Raw genomic sequence first — 19,116 nt, 5'->3', positions numbered from 1 at the left:
GACAATTCCCTGCTGAACTGCTAATGGGACTCTAACTGCATACAGCATTTCCCTACATCAGTAAAGAGAATCACACATGGAGCATTTTGAAATGAAGAAGGTAGTTAAAATGCAACAAGAAGAAATCCCTGACATATCAGCTTTAGAGCTAGCAAATGATTATAGACTTTTAGAATGGTGCATTCTTATGCCTCTGTCACAAGAGAGGAGTCTAACCGTTTGTTGGGGGTGTTGCTCTCTTAATACGGGAGTGAGGTTTGCAAGCAGAAAGAGCATTTCTCTAGGTGCATTCACACATGAATGAGTGAAATTCAGGCCACCCAGATGATGATGGGGTACAAACTGCGCTGGCAACCTGACAGCCCTCATCTGACAGAGTGGCTGGATGCTTTGCCCAGTATTCCCAGACTCACCACTTAATCCTGAGACCGCAGTTTGCACAAGAGAAATGCGACCAGGATTTCTGGGTACAGAGACCTGAGCAATGAGGCTGGAAATCCCTGAGTCCCTAGAGGGAGAGTAAGGTGCCTGCCCAGTAATAACTGGGATTAAACTAAGCATTGGGGCTTGCAGTCACACTGAACTAAAAAGGATTCAGTGGACATCTCTGGCTCATGGAGGTTAGGAGCTGCAGGTACACTCCTGCTAGATGTGCTAGCTAAATGAGGTAATACTGTCCAGATCCACCTGTCCTGTTAAAACTTGGAGCTAGAGAAAGACAGAGAAGATCCCATGGAAGTAGTAACAGAAGTGTCAGAGAGGGGTTAAATATGCAAAAGAGCAGGATAGTGACTTGTCTAAGTCACACAAGTCATGGCTCTGAGCCAAAGGGTTTCAAAGGAGGAAAGGGGAGTGAAGGTCAGTGTGGAACCCAGTGCTGACCAGTGCTGACAACCAGGAAAGCCATCAACCTGAGAACTCAAGGTCTTCCAGGATTTCACAGGGGCAACAACTCCATGCACTCAGGAAGCTTCACTTCTCAGCACCAACACTGTGTAAAAATGCTGTGTCAGGTGGCAAGAGAGGAAAACATTTTCTCTCTCTCTTATCTCTCTCCCTTTTTCTTGTTCTCCATACACATCAAACACACACACACACACAAACATTTTGCAGAGAAAGGCAATGGCATGGCGGGTACTTTGGAGCCCTTCTATCAGGAATAATGACTCTATAAGAACACTTACATGCAACACTATTCCTTTATTTCTAGCTCTTAGATTGGACCAAGTGGAAGAAAAATAATTTATATTTATCATTAGTTAAAGTGAAGAGGTTTCAAGATTTAAGATTGATGCAGAATCTCAAAGCTATAATTTATTTCTTAATTTAGGAGCATGGATTCTAAAATACTGGTGCTTCATCTGCCTTACCAAATTATGGCCTATAATTTTAGGAGAAACTTATGATGATCTGGCTCTAGCATCAAACCCACCCAACCCACTTCTGAGCAGTGTAATCCAGGCTTCTATGCCCTGAGACACTAGTCCTCTCTTCCTATCCTTCTCTCGTCACCCCAGCACCAGACCATACCCAGCTCTTTCTTTTCTGTCACCCGCCCTGGTGAAGTCTGAGTCAGCTACTGAGCGAGAGCTAAAAGCCCAATCTGGAAGGGACAGACTTGAAAGTAGTAATTATATATTTTCAATTTGAAAAATGCTTGAGTTGAGAGATTCAAAATCTATTTGGGGAATGCATAAATAATATACTGATAATTGGCACATTTTTTACATCAGCCTTCCTATTTTAAACACTCATTTAAAACAATTGGCCAAAAAATGCTAACAAAATAAAAATGAAATCTTATTTCTTTCACACAACTTATTTGTCACATTCTTTACATGATTCCACTGTCATGATTTCAAAATAATTAAGAGTGCTAATACTGCTATTGAAAAATGAATGTATTAGGTAACTAATTTGAGTATTTGGTCCATTTACATTTGATGTGATTATTGGTATGTTTCTGTCTTCTGTCTTGTCATTTGTTCTCTATTTTTTCTATCTGTCCTCTGGTCCTTATAGTTCTTTGATGTCTTCTTTTGGATCAACTAAGTATTTTTTCATATTTCACTATATCTCCCTTATTTGCTTTTAAGCTATACCTCTTTTTTTTTTTAATTGGTGGCGCTATGCTTTATAATATGCATATTTTATCAGAGTCTACTATAAACTAGTATTATATTATTTACATATCATATGATATTAGAAACTTAGGAGTATATCCTTTGTGCTATGTACCATGTTATTTCCATATATATTATAAACTTAATTCTACATTATTATTACTTGTTCATTAAATGACCAAATACCTTTTGAAGATATTAAGAAATAAGTGTTTTAAATTTCCCTATATATTTACATTTATCTGAGCTCTTCAATCCTTCAGTGGACAACTTCCATTTAGGATAATTTTCCTTCAGCATGAAAAAATTCCTTTCATGTTTCTTATAGTTTATCCCTGCAAATAATGAATTCTCTCACTCATTAATCCTACAGTGTCTTACCCTCACCTTCATTTTTGAAAGATGTTTTCCTTAGATATAGAATTTTTTTAATACCTCTTTCTCTCCCCCCGCACTGCCCCTTCTCCAAGAGGAAAGTTCATGTGAGAAGAAAGTGAGAAGGATCTGTGTACAAGCTACGAACATTAGAAACCAATGTTGACAGCACCTTGATCTGGAACTTCTGGTCTCCAAAACTGTGAGAAAATAGACTTATGTTGTTGAAGCTACCCAGTCTGTGGCATTTCGTGTTAGCAGCCCTAAGATGCTAGTATAATAATGCTCATAGTTGCCTAATTTGTAATAGCCCCAAACTGGGAACAACTAAAATTTCTCTCAGCAAGTACATAGTTAAGGAGTCTGTGGTACATTCATACTATGGAATATCACTCAGCAGTAAAAAGAAATAAACTAGTTATTCACTCTACAACTTGGATAGTACTTAAGGACTTTCTGTGGAGTGAGAGGGAAAAAAGAGCCTATCTCATAAGGTCACATACTGTGTGATTCCACTTATAATATACCCTCAAGGAAGAAAAGTGTAGAAATGGAAAATAGAGTGGCAGTTGTTGGGGATTAGAAATGCAGGTATGACCATAAAAAGGCATCAGGAGAGAGATGTTTGTGATGATGGAACAGGTGATGGAATGGCTTTATATCTTCATCGAGATTGTGGGTACAGAAATATAAACATGTGATAAAATGGCATTAAACTATGTCCACCCACACACTATAACAATCCCAATCTCCTGGTTTTGACACTGTAGTTATATAAAATGCAAACTTTGGGGGAAACTGGGTGAGAGATACACAGGACTTCTCTACACTACTGTTGTATTTTCCTATAATTATTTAAAGTAAAATACACTGGGGTGCCTGGGTGGCTCAGTGAGTTAAAGCCTCTGCCTTCAGCTCGGGTCATGATCCCAGGGTCCTGGGATCCAGCCCCGCATCGGACTCTCTGCTCTGCGGGGAGCCTGCTTCCCCCCCTCCCCCTGCTTGCTTCTCTGCCTACTTGTGATTTCTCTCTCTGTCAAATAAATGAAATCTTAAAAAAAAAATAAATTAAAAAAAGTAAAATACATTTACTTGATATATGTAAATAAAATAAAACAGATGTACTTTATTTTAAATAATTATTTACCTGAGCATATCTTATAGTTATTTCAAAATGAAAAGTTAAAAAAATTCATGAAGAAACCCACAAAAGTGTTGCTGTCATTGATGACTTTGAAGTTACCTATTGTAGCTTTAAAATTAATGAAAAATCTGCAGTCTATCATATAATACATCCTATGTGTTTTAATATAAACTTTTTTTTTTTTAAGATAAATTTTGTTAGAAGTACATGAAAACCCTATGCCAACCCTGGGGTTTTCTGCTTTTCCAGCCATACTTCAGTACCTCCCAGTGAGAGGAAGTTTAGACTCAGCTATCATTGGGTTGAAGCTTCTCTCTGCCACTTCTCAGTCTTGTGCTCCCCCAAATAATTATCTTTGTAAACAACAGTTTTCTTATCTGAAAAATATGGGCAAAAATTGTGTTTGAAGGCTCATTGTGGAATGAGACTTGGAAATGATAAGTACAGAAGTTACGATAGTTTCCAGCACTCAGTAGGGATCGCATGTTGTAACTGTGTACTCATAAAACAGGTCTAGCATAGGTATGCTTGTGTAATATATTTTTTAATCATAAGTAAATTCACATAAAGTCACCTATTTAAACAAAAACATTGTCTCCAGGGTAAAATATCTTTTTCTACTCTCCTAAAAATAAAACATTACTAATCAGAGAGGGGAAAAAAACAATTCAAGGATCACAGAGAAGAGTAACAAAAGATTATAAATTCACTTTTTCTAAGAGATGTGAAAATCTTCTCTAATGTATAAAACATTTAACATATAATTCAAATTTATATATTAAGAATTAAAAGCAAGAGAGGAGGGGAGGTAAAATATAAGTAGGAATGGAAGAGCTAAAGGTGTCCTCAAAAATGAAAAGAGTTTTCAAGAGAAAATTAAGAATAAGAACTTCTACAGTTCTACCTGTAGAAGAAAGGAGACAGGGTGGGAGAGATAAAGTGTAAGCACACAGTAAAGTAATAGGGATAAAGAGGAATTATTAGGCCTTGAGAAAATTCTAAAATCTTAAGCAAAGGTCATTGTCACAGGTGTCTCCCTTGGGACAATTGTCCTAGAAGCTTTCAACTTGCCTTTTTGCTCTTTGAAATTCCCAGTAAGCTCTCTAATCATTTTTCATGGTTCTTCACCTATTTTCTGAAAAATAACAGAGGATCCATTGAGTAGGATAGTGATCATAAGGGAAAAATATGTTCTCTCGTCTCCAATAGTAAACTAAGGAATATCACACACACAGAGTGAAATAAAGTAAAAATCCAGAATACTGTTATCCTTGATTAAATTCCAGCCTTGGAAATAGCTGGAAGAATTATCTGCGTCTAGCTAGTCATTGGATTTCTACTTTTCTGAGTTTAAGTCTATTTCAAATACTATCTATGCCTTTTCTATCAAAAGGAATGATTTTGGGATTGGAAAAGGTAGAATGATAAGAAGAATGATGATGATGACAACAACAGTGATGATGACTGACAAATATCATTTATTGAATGTATACTGCACACCAGCTCCACCAGGAACATTATGCATCATGTCTTATTTATTTATTATTTATTATAATGTATTAAAATTAACATTTATTGAGAGCCAAATAAGTTTGAGCATGCTACTCTATTTAAATGCATTATTTCATTGATCCTTACACTTTCATAGGAGAAAAGTGAAACAGAGAGGGGTCAAGTGCCTTGCTCACATTCATTTAAATAGAAAGTGATAGTGCTGTCTTCCAGTTCATCTTTCTTTGACCATTTTCAGGATTCCATTTATTCAATCATTCCTTTTTAATTTTTTAAAATTTATTTGACAGAGATCACAAGTAGGCAGAGAGAGAGAGAGAAGAGGAAGCAGGCTCTTCACTGAGCAGAGAGCCTGATGTGGGGTTTGATCCCAGGACCTCGGGATCATGACCTGAGCTGAAGGCAGAGGCTCTGCCCCACTGAGACACCCAGGCACCCCTCAATAATTCTTTGTTAACTGCTTACAAGGCATTGCATTAAGAGGATGTCATAACTGGACTCTTGTAACTAACTGTAACTAGTTTTCCTTTGGTCATAGAGCTAACAGGTGGCTTAGCTGAACCTCAAACCCAGGTCTGTCTAACTGTAAACCTTGTTTTTTATCTGTATGACCAACCACTCTTCAGGAAGGTAACTGAGGCTCACTGGAGTTAAGTTATAGTATTTGAAATAACGAACACTTCAATCTCCTAAACTAGGCAACTGCTTGCACTTATACAGCAAGTGTTTATCACACTCTGAGCACTGTTTTCAGGACTCCTCAGCCACATTTTACAATTCTACTAATATTTTTTAATAGATATTTCCATTCTGTTAGTAAAGGAAATACATTTCAAGGAAGTGTTTGGCCTGAGAGTCTGAACCCAAGCTCCTTGCTGCCTCCTTTTTAGGTTTTCCCAGCCTTCCAGAGGGAAGCAACAGACAAGGTTGACCAGCAGAATGAATCAAGTCATAAACTTCAGTCTGCCACCAAAGGAATGTGAAGTGAATGACAAAATGAAGATTTCCATGTGTCCAAAAAGAGGGATAAAAGGAAGACTTGATTCCACAGGAAATGGAGAAACTTTGAAAGCTTTGGAAAGGAAAATACCAGGTTAAAATCGGGGCTTCAGCAAACTGATCTGCTGTAACATATGAGGAGAGAAGCAAAGGGCAGGGTCTGATTATACTGGGAATGCCCCAGGCAAGAGGATATGCGAACATGAACTAGACCTTGGGATTTAAAAAGAAGGCACAGCTGCCAGACAGGTAAGATTACCAAATCTTAGAGCTTGGTTAGGTATAAAATTAGAAGTTAAAGATGGCAATAAATGTTAATGCTAAGTGAAGCCCAGCAAAGCAATGAGAGGCAGGAGAATTTTAGAACAGGAGATGGTGCTCTCTAGTGAGTTATAGAAATAATGAGAGATCCAGGGGGTGTAGGAAAATGTAAGACTAACGTGGACTTCCAGGAAGTCTTAGCTGTGGAAGGTAACATTTAGTGATTACAATTAGGTTGAAGGTTTCATGTTCAAGAGAATTACCCCCATATAGATGTTAACTACAAACCCTTGGAAGTGCAGAGAAGGTAGTGGTTATGGAATAGTAGAAACTGGTGCATGCTGTTATGATTTTCCTAACAGGGACATGGTAGGTCTGAGATAGACAGGTAAATCTAACAATCTCTCCTCAATGGTAAGAATAAATAATTATTAGGTGGTTTTTAAGCCTCTAATAAATGATACTCTAATCACTACGAATAAGATGGAATCAGTGGGGGGGGGGGGTTGACAGCAAACCATTTTCAAGACAGCTACTGCAATTGCAGATTAGAGGAAAGCCAAAGAGAGCCTGTATGTCTTGGTTTTTAACAGGCATTTGTGGACACTGAATGCTGTGGTCAGCATAGAAATGTGGCAGCTATATGCTGAGCAGTATAGAGGTTTAAAGAGGATTGGAGTCATTCTCAGAGAGTAGAAGTTAGTATCAGCTGAGAACACACTTCCCAGCATCATAAACATTTGTTCACATTTGAAAATATGGAACATCATAACATTATGAACCAGAGCTGAGCATTCTGTGGAATGAGAAGAATATCTTAGGTGAAATTAATGCCCAAAATATTCTCCGCAGGTTATTGTGATCAATTTAAACTAAGAAGAAGTGTTAAAGGGATAAAAAGTAAAAATTAAGTATATAAGAACTGAATAAGAAGAGATCATGAGCAGGAAATGATTTGAGAAAAGGCCTCAGAGTTTGGACTACAAACAAAATTTAAGCCAGCAAAAATCAATAGACCAATAAAACAATACGCAAAAAATAAAATAGAAAAATGCTAGTATAGCCTTATGCTGCATAAACAGAAGTCTTTTATCCCTATTAAGGACCCAGCATTAGGCACTGAATTAATTACATCTGGAGTCACTTCATGGTTGGAAACTTATTTTTCAAGTTCATTGTTGAATATTCTGAGGAACAAGTTAGATAAAAATACTTCTTTTGTCCAACCAGCCTAATAAAGGGAATCTGATTGAGAGAAGACAACAAAGCATTTTGAACCAAAATGGAAGACTTATTGGTAATGGGATTATAGTTCCAAATATTTGAAGGACATAATTTTTAAAGGCCAATTCCAGGAAGTAGAATTAGGAGCATTGGTTCAACAGATGTTAATGAGTAATTAGGAATATACTTATGTGGGACATATTTGAGCAAGATATTTGATTCAAGACACTTTGGGTGGAAATACACCAGGCTTGGACATGCTAACAAATGTCATGGCCAAAATTATATTTATTGCACAAATATATTTTTTTAAGCTTTACAGTGACCCACACATTGGGTTTGGGGGCAGAGATGACTGATAAACAAGAGAGATAGTCATGGACCCATTAATATGGGGCTAATCATAGTCCAGAGAACCAGAGAGGAGGAATTATACATTTTTTTAAAGATTTTATTTATTTATTTGACATAGAGATCACAAGTAGGCAGGGAGGCAGGCAAAGAAAGAGGGAAAAACAGGCTCTCTTCTGAGCAGAGAGCCCAACGTGGGGCTCAATCCCAAGACCCTGAGATCATGACCTGAGCCAAAGGCAGAGGCTTAATCCACTGAGCCACCCAGGCGCCCCACAGAGAGGGAATTATATTTTAGAGAAGTATATATTCAGAGGAGCTGAGCAAAATTAGTCAAGGTCTCACTGGCTGGCGAGTTAAACCTAGGAAGAATGAAGCTTCCTATCACTTTAATTTTTGGTATGAAGAGTCTGTCTTCAGTCTAAATTCCCCTGAGGTAACACAGGAGATAGAATTTCAGGCTGCAAGACTTGTTCCATCATCTCTGTGGAAAAAATATGCTAAGAAAGGCGGGATATTATCTTTGCTAAACAAGCATGACATGCACACAGTTTGAGATATTCATCCTGTAGGATGATTGGCTTCTCCTTTGTTGTCATTTTGTTTAAACAAAATTATAGTAATACTATTTGTGATAATATATTGAGTATCTTTATTCCTCTGGAAACAGCAGGAGCTATTTGCTTTGCTAGTCCAATGCCAGTGCCTCACTGGGTGTTGGAACCCAATGGGTGTGACCATACTGATGGGCATGGTGGCTGCAGTACATGAAAGCTGAGGGTTGCCACAGTTTTCTATATGTGGGCCAAGCCAAGAGAACAGGAACAGATCTCCCTGCAACATCTGTTCTATCCCAGAGAGTTCTCCAAAGAGTACTAATGCTGGGAAGGAGGGCACAGAATGCCTTTACTTTCCTAAAAATGAAAAAAAAAAAAAAAAAAAAAAAAAAAGGCTCTAAAACCCAAAGAAGAAGCTGTTATACATGTCAGATCACTTCTTAAAAGTTTAAAGAGCAACTACAATAATAAAATGAAATCAATGGTAATATTCTGTTTACAACCAACTAAGCTGCTGTAAGAAATACTAATGTGTTAAGAAAAAAGGAAAATACATTTTTTTTCTTTTAAATTTTTTTCTTCCTTGGTACATCTGATGATTAGTCAAGAAAATGTTCTATTTCATATATAGATATGCATTTTCCATCAGATATCCTTCTAAAGGGTGTGTCTATCTTGTTACTAACTCTGTAATGTAAAACTCATTCTGGAAGCTTCCAACTGCCCAAGACATAATCCAAACAACTGAGAAAGGCTCCAAAAGACTCTTTATGAATGGCTTTCTGCTTTCTTCTTCATCCCATACTCCTGCCACCTTATACTTCCCTGCTTTGTACCTTCCATGTCTTCATCTTGCACTCCCCCATCCAGAACTTAGGCCATGCCTCTTCCTCCCTAGAATATTACCATTCATACGAAACTGAGCTTCTCTTTTCTCTGGGTCCAGTGACCACCTCCTCCTTTGTGATGAGTGTAACAGAAGCCCCAGTCCTAGTCATGGTGTTGAGTCACTGCTATGCGCACTGTTGGTTCTTCTGATTATCTCCTTGCACTTTTGTGATTTATGAGCTCACTGAGGACAAGCAGTCAGCTTGGCATTTCCATGCCTGGTTTGTACATGGCAGACCTGAATTACTGTCTGAGCAAGGAAATGAGAGATGGAAGGAGGGAGAGAGGGCAGGAATACACATTTCAAAAAGAAAGCATGCAGAAAGTTCCCACTTAGAGGAAATACCCAGGACAAGCTTAGGATATTTAAACCAGAGAAGAAAATTCTTCTGAGAATGTAGAGTTGTCTACAAATATTTGAAGGGTTTTAAGGTAGATAAAGGCTTACAAGAACTAAAAATGATATTGATAAATAAAAATGGGGGGAATTTTAACTCAAAAATTTTATTGGATGCCACTGGTAACGGATGTCACCATGGCTAGTGGGGACCAGTTCTCTGCAGGGAGTTGGTGCAGTGAGTTGGAACACTGTATTACACAATCATGTAGGTGCCTCCCAACACTGAATCTAGTTGTAGATAAATGTATCATCACTCATATGGTACTTTAATAAGAAACCCCACTCCATTTGCCCCATATCAGAAAGAAAGAGATAAAGACATAGAAAGAGAGAGGAAGAGAGAAAGAGAAAGCAAGAAAGAAAGAAAGAAAGAGATTGTGTCAAAATTTGGACTCTTTTTTTTTTTTTCCAAATGTTTCAAGTAATAATATTTAGAAGGACAACTGTCACCTTGGATCACTTGGAGATATTTATAAGAACAATATGCAGAAAATTCTGATCCAAGACTGATTACTGATCTGATTATGGAGCTGAATTTCTAAACACTTCAAAAGCAACATGGATCTAATGTGAGAGATATCATTTTCCATTCAGAGAAGGAGATCTGCATGTGTTGATATCACTTATTAATTTTATTGGAAGCTAAGGAACACATGCCCATTATGATGAAGACTCCTTATCACAAAAACAGAAAATGTAATGCTTAGTATTTAGTGCTTAATCAAAATCATTTCACCAATGAGATATTACTGCCAAAAAATGTTCATTGTAAATCTAATCATGATACAACAATCAGGTATTCCAGAATGTGGGACATTCTACCATTTAGCACATAACCAACCTGGAATCCTCACAAAAGTAAATGCCATGACAAACCCAACAAATCAAAAAGGAGGGTGCCGAACTAGTTCAGAAGTGACTGAAGAGACATAATTAGTGTCGCGTGTGAACCTTGATTCTTGGATCAAAATAGCATAGCTATGGAAGACATTTCAAATGCAACTGGAAAATTTTTTACCATATATTAGATACTAAATGATAGCTTTATTTTAGTGGTATTATGAGTAGGGAGTAGAACTTTCATTCATAGGTAGGAAACCTGAAATATTCAGAGATGACATGCTGTGATGCCTGCAACTGATTTTCCACATATTAGCAAAAAAAAAATTGTCTGTGTGTGTGTGTGTGCGTGTGTGTGTGTGTGTGTGTAGAGAGAGAAAGAGAACGTAAATATGGAAAAGTTAAAAGTTAATATAGATCATGCTATGATGAATCAAACTTAGCTCACTATGACTTAGACTATGAAAACATGTGAACAACTGAGAAACTGGAGATTGCAGGAGTAAAGGGATGCCATGTGGAAGGAACTTTCATAACCCACAGCTTTGTCTTTCCCTGGGCACTGTTACAAGTAACGAGCTTATTTGCTCCGAGGTCCAGAACAATGTCTGGTGCCCAAGAATGATTTGAGGGAACCTAAGCAATATTTCTTCCCAACTCCAGTCTGAGGTTAAGAGGTTCTGAAGAGAAAGAGATATATATATAATGGAATCCAGCTCTTTAAGGATATCAAAAGGGAATTTTCAAGCCATTTTTTGTACAATCTAGCTGTTCAAATTAGCACACAACTATTTCTTTATAAATAAAAGTTTTTGGTTTTTTGACATTCATATGTAATCTAGGAGCCAGTGGGGAGTCTCTGCATATGTTGAATAGAGTAGAAATATAGGAAGAGCAGTATTTTTCAGCAGAATTTGCCTGAGAGTGGTCGTGATAGGCTGATGGGTCAGGATTGTTGAGAGGGATTTAGGGTGAGAAGGCATGTGGAAACAGTGAGGCTACAGAGAATAAGAGGCACGAGATAGAAAATGATGTCCGGGCGCCTGGGTGGCTCAGTGGGTTAAGCCGCTGCCTTCGGCTCGGGTCATGATCTCAGGGTCCTGGGATCGAGTCCTGCATCGGGCTCTCTGCTCAGCAGGGAGCCTGCTTCCTTCTCTCTCTCTCTGCCTGCCTCTCAGTGTACTTGTAATTTCTCTCTGTCAAATAAATAAATAAAAAATCTTAAAAAAAAAAAAAAAAAGAAAAAAGAAAATGATGTCCATAGATCTAGGCTCCACCAGACCTGGATTGACTACTAAAATAGTAGGCAAATCTCTTAACCTCCATGTGATTCCTTCTTTTTCATTTTAGGAAAACTGGCTGCAAACTCTTAGGTTAAGAGAATCAAATAGGTAAGATAATTTAAATGTTTTAAATCCAATAATAATGATGCCTTACATTTATATGTTCAAGATAGTTTTCTATTTGTCTTTATCCTAGCTGCTAACTAAATCCCTATTTTCCTCATGCCAACCCTTCTCCTGCTCATGATCTATATCGAAGAGTCTCAAAGGGATGTTTCACACATCTAAGAAACAATCCCAGGGACGCCTGGATGACTCAGTTGGTTCAGCATCCAACTCTTGGTTTCAGCTCAAGTCATCATCTCAGAGTCATGATCTTAGACTCATGAGATCAAGCCCCAAGTTGGGCTGCGCACTAATGAGGAAGTCTGAGATTCTCTCCCTCTCCTTCTGTCCCTCCCTCCACTTATGTTCACTCTCTCCTTAAAGCAAATAAATAGATAAACAAACAAACAAACAAACAAACATTTAAAAATAAATAAATAATGGGGCACCTGGCTGGCTCAGTTAACCATCTGCCTTCAACTCAGATTATGATCCTGGGGTCCTGGGATAGAGCCTCCCTCACATTGAGCTCCCTAGTCAGCAGAAAGTCTACTTTTCCCTCTCCCTCTGACCTTTCCCCTGTCCATGCTCTCTCTTTCTTCAATGAATAGATAAAAACATTTTTAAGAATGAGAGAAAGAGAGAGAGAGAAAGAGAGAGACTGAGTTTGCTCTCTGCACAGTTAAAATGTAATGTCCATTTTCTTTCCTCTAATCCTAGTCTAGAAAATACCAGATACATTTGACAAGCTTTATCCATTGTATATGATTTGCTTTGTTGCTGGGTACTGCCATCTGATCTGGCACCTGCCATGTCCAAAAGGTGCCATTATAGGCACCTTTATAGGGGTGCCTGGGTAGCTCAGTGGGTTAAAGCCTCTGCCTTCAGCTCAGGTCATGATCCGGGGATCCTGGGATCTAGCCCTGCATCTGGCTCTCTGCTCAGCAGGGAGCCTGCTTCCTCCTGTCTCTCTCTCTGCCTGCCTGTCTGCCTGCTTGTGATCTCTGTCTTTCAAAAAAAAAAAAAATCTTCAAAAGGTGACATTATAATTAGCTCACTTGTCCTGTAGCTCTCAGAGGACCAAAACTGCACAGTGGTTAGTAGCAAAGTGAGAAAGAATTAACTTCACCCTTTTGTGTAGACCCTGGCTTAAGAAATTATAAATTGGGGCTGCAAGGGCCCCAATATCCTACAATGGTTTCAGTGATAGCTTTAACCTCTGTCTCCCACATCTCTTCAGGTACCATAGAAAGGGAGTGTCAGATACCATACTCAGAATGATCCTTTATGTGTATTAACGAAAACTTTGTTAATGAATCCAATTTGCCTTTCCTGGTACTCTTTTTCTTTAATTGAGATCTCCTAGGAAATTCCTTAATATAACAAGAAGTACAATTTGTCCACACTCCCTAATTTTCCTTAGTGAGCAGATATTTTGGAACAAAAGTGACAACTGCAGTACTACAGCAACTGTTAAGAGGTGTTGAAAAAATGTTATCTATTTTATTACATAATTTTCCTTCATTTTTATGAATTATAGTACATGTATAAAGTCTATTCTTATCGTTTTTTTATAACCTCCTTAAAAACATCTTTTATTTATTTGTTTCATTTGAATAGCCCAATCACCATTTGGTAAATACACAGTAATGGCAGCTGCATTTGGTCTCACATTTTGTAGTTCATTAAAGTAGAACATATTAAGTGCTGAAACATACTCCCAGTTTTTAGAATTCTATGCACTGTTTAAGATAGTTTTTCTAATATGTGGTCATGGAGCAAATGGATATCATAGTGGGGGAAAAAATTAACCTTGACTCCTACCTCATGTCATAGACAAAAATTAAGTTGAACTAGATTATAGACCTATATGTGATTGTTAAAATACTAAAACGTTAAGAATAGAATTTTTATCTTTTTATTTTTTTACATTTTATTTATTTATTTATTTATTTATTTATTTATTTATTTATCTGAGAGGGAGAGAGAGTACAAGCAAGCAGAGTGGCCGGCAGAGGCAGAGAGAGAAGCAGGCTCCCTGCTGGGCAAGGAGACTGATGCAGGACTAGATCCCAGGACCCTGGGATCATGACCTGAGCTGAAGGCAGTGGCTTAACCTACTGATGAGCCACCCAGGCATCCCAAGAATAAAATTTTTAAAATATGTTCATGAATTGGAGAAACGTAAACATCTCTTAAATAGGACATTAAAACATAAGCATAAAAGAACAAACTGATAAATTGAATTTCTTTAAAATTAAGAAATTCCTTCATCAAATACATCATGAAAAGATGTGCAGACATTAAAAATGTTGGGGTTGGAGAGGAGAAGTGAGTTGGGGGGAAATGGAGGGGGAGACAAACCATGAGAGACTATAGACTCTGAAAAACAAACTGAGGGATTTGGAAGGGAGAGGGGTGGGGGTTGAATGAGCCTGGTGGTAGGTATTATGGAGGGCACGTATTGCATGGAGCACTAGGTGTGGTGCTTAAACAATGAATTCTGGAACACTGAAAAGAAATAGAATAAAATGAAAAAATAAATGTTGAGGTTTCCTAACTTCAGAGATCCTCAGTTGTGACAAAAACTGCTTCACACTTATCCCACAGAACTTGGGGGGGGGGGGGCAAGGAGAATAGAGGGAAATATGGAACTTATGATTCCTGCAGTGACCTGAATAATAAAGTCCTTTGTCTTTGAACCAAGCATCTCCTCTCTTCTCCCAGAATCTATGAAACTGTTGTAGGCCAACTTGTTAACTCACAAGTGAGGTAATATCTCAGACTGTCCCGGTTCTAGATAAGGTGAACCATTAAGAATCTCAAGAGTTAGGGGTTCTCAGTATCTCAGGACAAGAACTTGTAATGGATCCAAAAGAGAAGAGGGAGTTAAAACACCATAAAACAAACAGAGCTGGTGATTGTCTTTCTCCATCCCAATAAAACACGGAATTTCCTGATCTTTGGAGGCTGAATCAAAAACCCAAGATTCAGTGACACAGAAATAAAAGGTAAGCACACAATGCCATTTCCTTATTTGGTTTCCAGCATGTGTCCACAAGTTTGCAACTTCCCAAGCAAAGAAAAAACAAAAAACAAACAACAACAACAACAAAAAACCCTTGTGAAATTAATAAGCCAAAGTAAAAAGACCTAGAAATACTAACAAGCAGTACTTCCTCTAGATTCCCAGACTTCGCTCCACTGTGAGACCTACAGAGAGCTTCCAGTCATCCATGAGTACTTTATTTCTAAATATTAATAAGATACAAGTGAGGAAATTCTCTATTATATAAAAAAATGTACTCCAAAACAAATAGGAAGAAATAGTACCAGAGGTATTAGAAGCAATGTGGGACCAGAAAAAAACTTCAAAGTAATGGTGATTAATGTCCTCAGAGAGAGAAGAGACATTATTAAGTCATCAAAATAATAGCAGGATGCCATTAATGAGGAATATTCCAAGGGCAAGAAAGTCCTTTGGAGTTTTTATTTGTTTATTTGTTTTTCAAAATTAGTAGATAGTTGGAGAGTAAATTGGTAAAAAAATTCCTAAAAACTAGTGCAATAAGAAAAATGTATACAATATAAAGTGGTTATAATAAAATTATAAGAGAAAGATAATACCACAGAAGAAAGAATTTATTAAAGGAATAGTATAATAAAGTCATCAGAGAAAGATGGTGGTGGCTTACCTCTTCCCATAAAAACAAATAAATGAGTATCAAATCATCCTAACTACTCCAGAAATAGACCTAAAGAACAAACACCACAACTGAAGAGAGAGAAGAGGCCACATCAAAGAAGGTAAGAAGTGGAAAAAAAAATGAGAAGGGAGAGAGAGGAACAGACAAGGTGATGCACAAGGGGAACATTTCACCAAAGCCACTGGCTTGGAAAATGAAAAGGGTTAAATTACATGACTTCATGCAATGAGCAAAGGTTAAAGGCTGATATAAAGCCTGGAGGGCACTGCCCTACTCTTGGAAAGAAGGAAGGCAAACAAACTGGAGGTAGACACCCTAAACCTAGACACTTCAATCTAAAGAGAATGTGGGGCCCACTGTGGGGAGATTATTTACTTTTCTTAGAGTACATCCCTGAGAGGCAGATTCCATGGAGACACCTCTCAGGGAACCCAGGAATTGTCCAGTGTCATTTCCCTCTGCTACCCTTCATTATAAACATAGAGTCCCCTGTGGGGAACAGCACAGCACAGACACTGGCTGCCTAACTTGCATACACTAAGCTCTATCCCTCTGCTCTGGTAGGAGTGCCCTTCTCAGTCACACTTATCTCAGTCCCAGCACAGCAGACCCCTCCACCAGAAGGACCTTCACAAACCCCTCCCTATACTGCTTCTCTGAACCAGAATTCTGTAGGGCCTCAGTTACAGTAGAGGTGGTGACAAGTCTCATTTCACAAGCAGACCAGAGCACACCTCGTTAAAACTTACCGCATTCAGGTCACAGAGCAAACACTGACTATGGCATGCAAGGAGAGCCTCAGCAGATGACTGGTGTGAAGAATAGAGCAGTCAAAACAGAACAACAGAGCTCATGTGCACACAGTGGAGACACTCCTCCAAGCACCAGGCCCCAGGCACTACAGGACATCTTCATGAAGCCAGTACGTTCAAAAGCAGGTGACATAACTGACTTTTCTAACACAGAGAAGGCATAGACTTAGAAAAAAAAATGCCAAGGTGGAAGAAATTATTCCAAATGAAAGAACAAGTCAAGGGCATGGCTAGATCAAAGTGAAATGGATACGAGTAACATCTCTCATGGAGAACTTCAAGCAAGAAATATAAAGATACCAGGTCTGAGAAATTAATAGAGGACATCAGTGAGCTCCTTACTAGAGCAATAAAAGAGTTAAAAAAGAATCAATAAGAGATGAAGAGTACAATATATGAGATTAGAAATGTGCTTGATCCAATGAACACCAGGCTGGAAGAAGTAGAGGAATGAATTAGTAATCTAGAAGGCAAACTAACTGAAAGCTTCATTAAGCTGAACAAAAGACATAAAGAAGAATTCTAGATTATGAGAATAGACTTAGTGAACTCAGTGACTCCATTGAACATAATAACATTCATATTATAGGAGTCCCAGAAGAAGAAGAGAGAGAGGAAAGGGGGTAGAAAATTTATTTGAAGAAATAATAATTCAAAACTTCCTTAACCTGAGGAAGGAAACAGACATCCAGATTCAGGGGACACAAAGAACTCACATCAAAATAAGAAACAGGTCAACACGAAGACATATTGTAATTAAATTTGCAAAATATAATAATAAAGAAAATATGTTAAAAATAGCAAGAAGAAAAAAAAGTCTCTTTTTTTTTAAAGAATTTTATTTATTTATTTGACAGACAGAGATCACAAGTAGGCAGAGAGGCAGGCAGTGGGGGGGAGGGGGGGAAGCAGGCTCCCCGCTGAGCAGAGAGCCCAATGCAGGGCTCAATCCCAGGACCCTGGGATCATGACCTGAGCCGAAAGCAGAGGCTTTAACCCACTGAGCCACCCAGGTGCCCCAAGTCCTTAACTTTTAAGGAAAAACATGTAGTTGGGCATTTCTCAACAGAAATATAACATTCTAGAAGGGAGTGGCATGATATAGTCAAAGTGCTAAATAGGAAAAGTCTGCACCCAAGAATACTTGACCCAGAAAGCTGTTATTCAAAATAGGAGAGACAAAGAGTTTCCTAGACAAACAAAAACTAAAGGACCACTACACCATCCTTGCAAGAAATAGCAAAGGGGACCCTTTGATTTCAGAGGTGAGACCAAAAGTGACAAAATCAAGAAATCATCAGAGAAAATCTCCAGAAAGAAAGACAAAACAAGTAATAAAATGGCAATAAATATATATTTATCAATAATTACTTTCAATGTAAATGGACTAAATGCTCCAATCAAAAGATAAAGGGCTTCAGAATGGTTTAAAAAAAAAAAAAAAGAGCCTCATCTATATGCTGCCTCCAAGAAATTTATTTTAGACCTAAAGACACACACAGATTGAAAATGAGGTCATGGAAAAACATTTATCATGCAAATGGATGTCAAAAGAAAGCCAAAGTAGCAATACTTCTATCAGAGAAAATAGATTATAAAACGCAGACTATAAGAAGAGACAAAGAAGTGCACTACATAATCACAAAAGGGACAATCCAATAAGACAATATAACAATTGTAAATAGTTATGCATCCACCATGGGGGCATCCATATGTATTAAACAGTTAATAACAAACATAAAGGAACTGATTGATAATAACACAGTAATATTATGGGACTTTAACACTCCACTTATATCAGTGGAAAGATCATCTGAACAAAACATCAAGGAAACAATGGCTTTGAATGACACATTGGATCAGAGGGACTTAACAGGTATATTCAGGACATTTCATCCTAAACCAGCAGAATACACATTCTTTTCAAGTGCACATGGAACAGTCTCCAGAACAGACCACATATTAGACCATAAAACAAGCCTCAGCATCACAGTCAGAGCACATAGCTTTTCTGATCACAATGCTATGAAACTGAAGTCAACCACAAGAAAAAAGTCTGGAAAGACCACAAATATATGGAGGTTAAACAACATGCTACTAAATAATGAGTGTGCCAACCAGGAAATCAAAGAATAAATCAAAAAGTACATGGAAACAAATGAAAATGAAAACATAGTAGTCCAAAACCTTTGGGATGCAATAAAATCCATCCTAAGAGGCAAGATAGCAATACAGGCTTACTTCATGAAGCAAAAACAAACCAAAGCAAAACAAAATGAAAAACAAACAAACAAAAACCGCAAATAAACAACCTAATTTTATACCTAAAAACCTAAAGGAGCTGGAAAAAGAACAACAAATGAAGCCTACAGCCAGCAGAAGGAAGAAAATGATAAAGATTAGAGTAGATATAAAAGATATAGGGGAAAAAAAAAACACCGATCTATGAAACCAAGACCAGGTTTTTGGAAAAAATTTTAAAAGTTGATAAACCTCTAGCCAGCCTTATAAAAAAACAAAACAAAACAAAACAAA

The 19,116-nt window shown here is 37.8% G+C and overlaps 1 protein-coding gene and 1 non-coding gene across 2 annotated transcripts in view; one reads left to right on the top strand and one right to left on the bottom strand.

Annotated features, from left to right (window-relative positions):
• Positions 1 to 19,116, bottom strand: part of GABRG3 (gamma-aminobutyric acid type A receptor subunit gamma3) — a 643,721-nt gene that overhangs the window by 451,563 nt on the left and 173,042 nt on the right. The window lies entirely within an intron of this gene.
• On the top strand, positions 11,095 to 11,162 carry LOC132000462 (small nucleolar RNA SNORD29). The gene has a single exon (XR_009399322.1). It is a non-coding gene; the product is annotated as a small nucleolar RNA SNORD29 (small nucleolar RNA).

The sequence above is a fragment of the Mustela nigripes genome, chromosome 13 (genome assembly GCF_022355385.1).
Source record: "Mustela nigripes isolate SB6536 chromosome 13, MUSNIG.SB6536, whole genome shotgun sequence".
Lineage (NCBI taxonomy): Eukaryota > Metazoa > Chordata > Mammalia > Carnivora > Mustelidae > Mustela > Mustela nigripes.
This window is presented reverse-complemented; position numbering and strand designations above follow the sequence as displayed.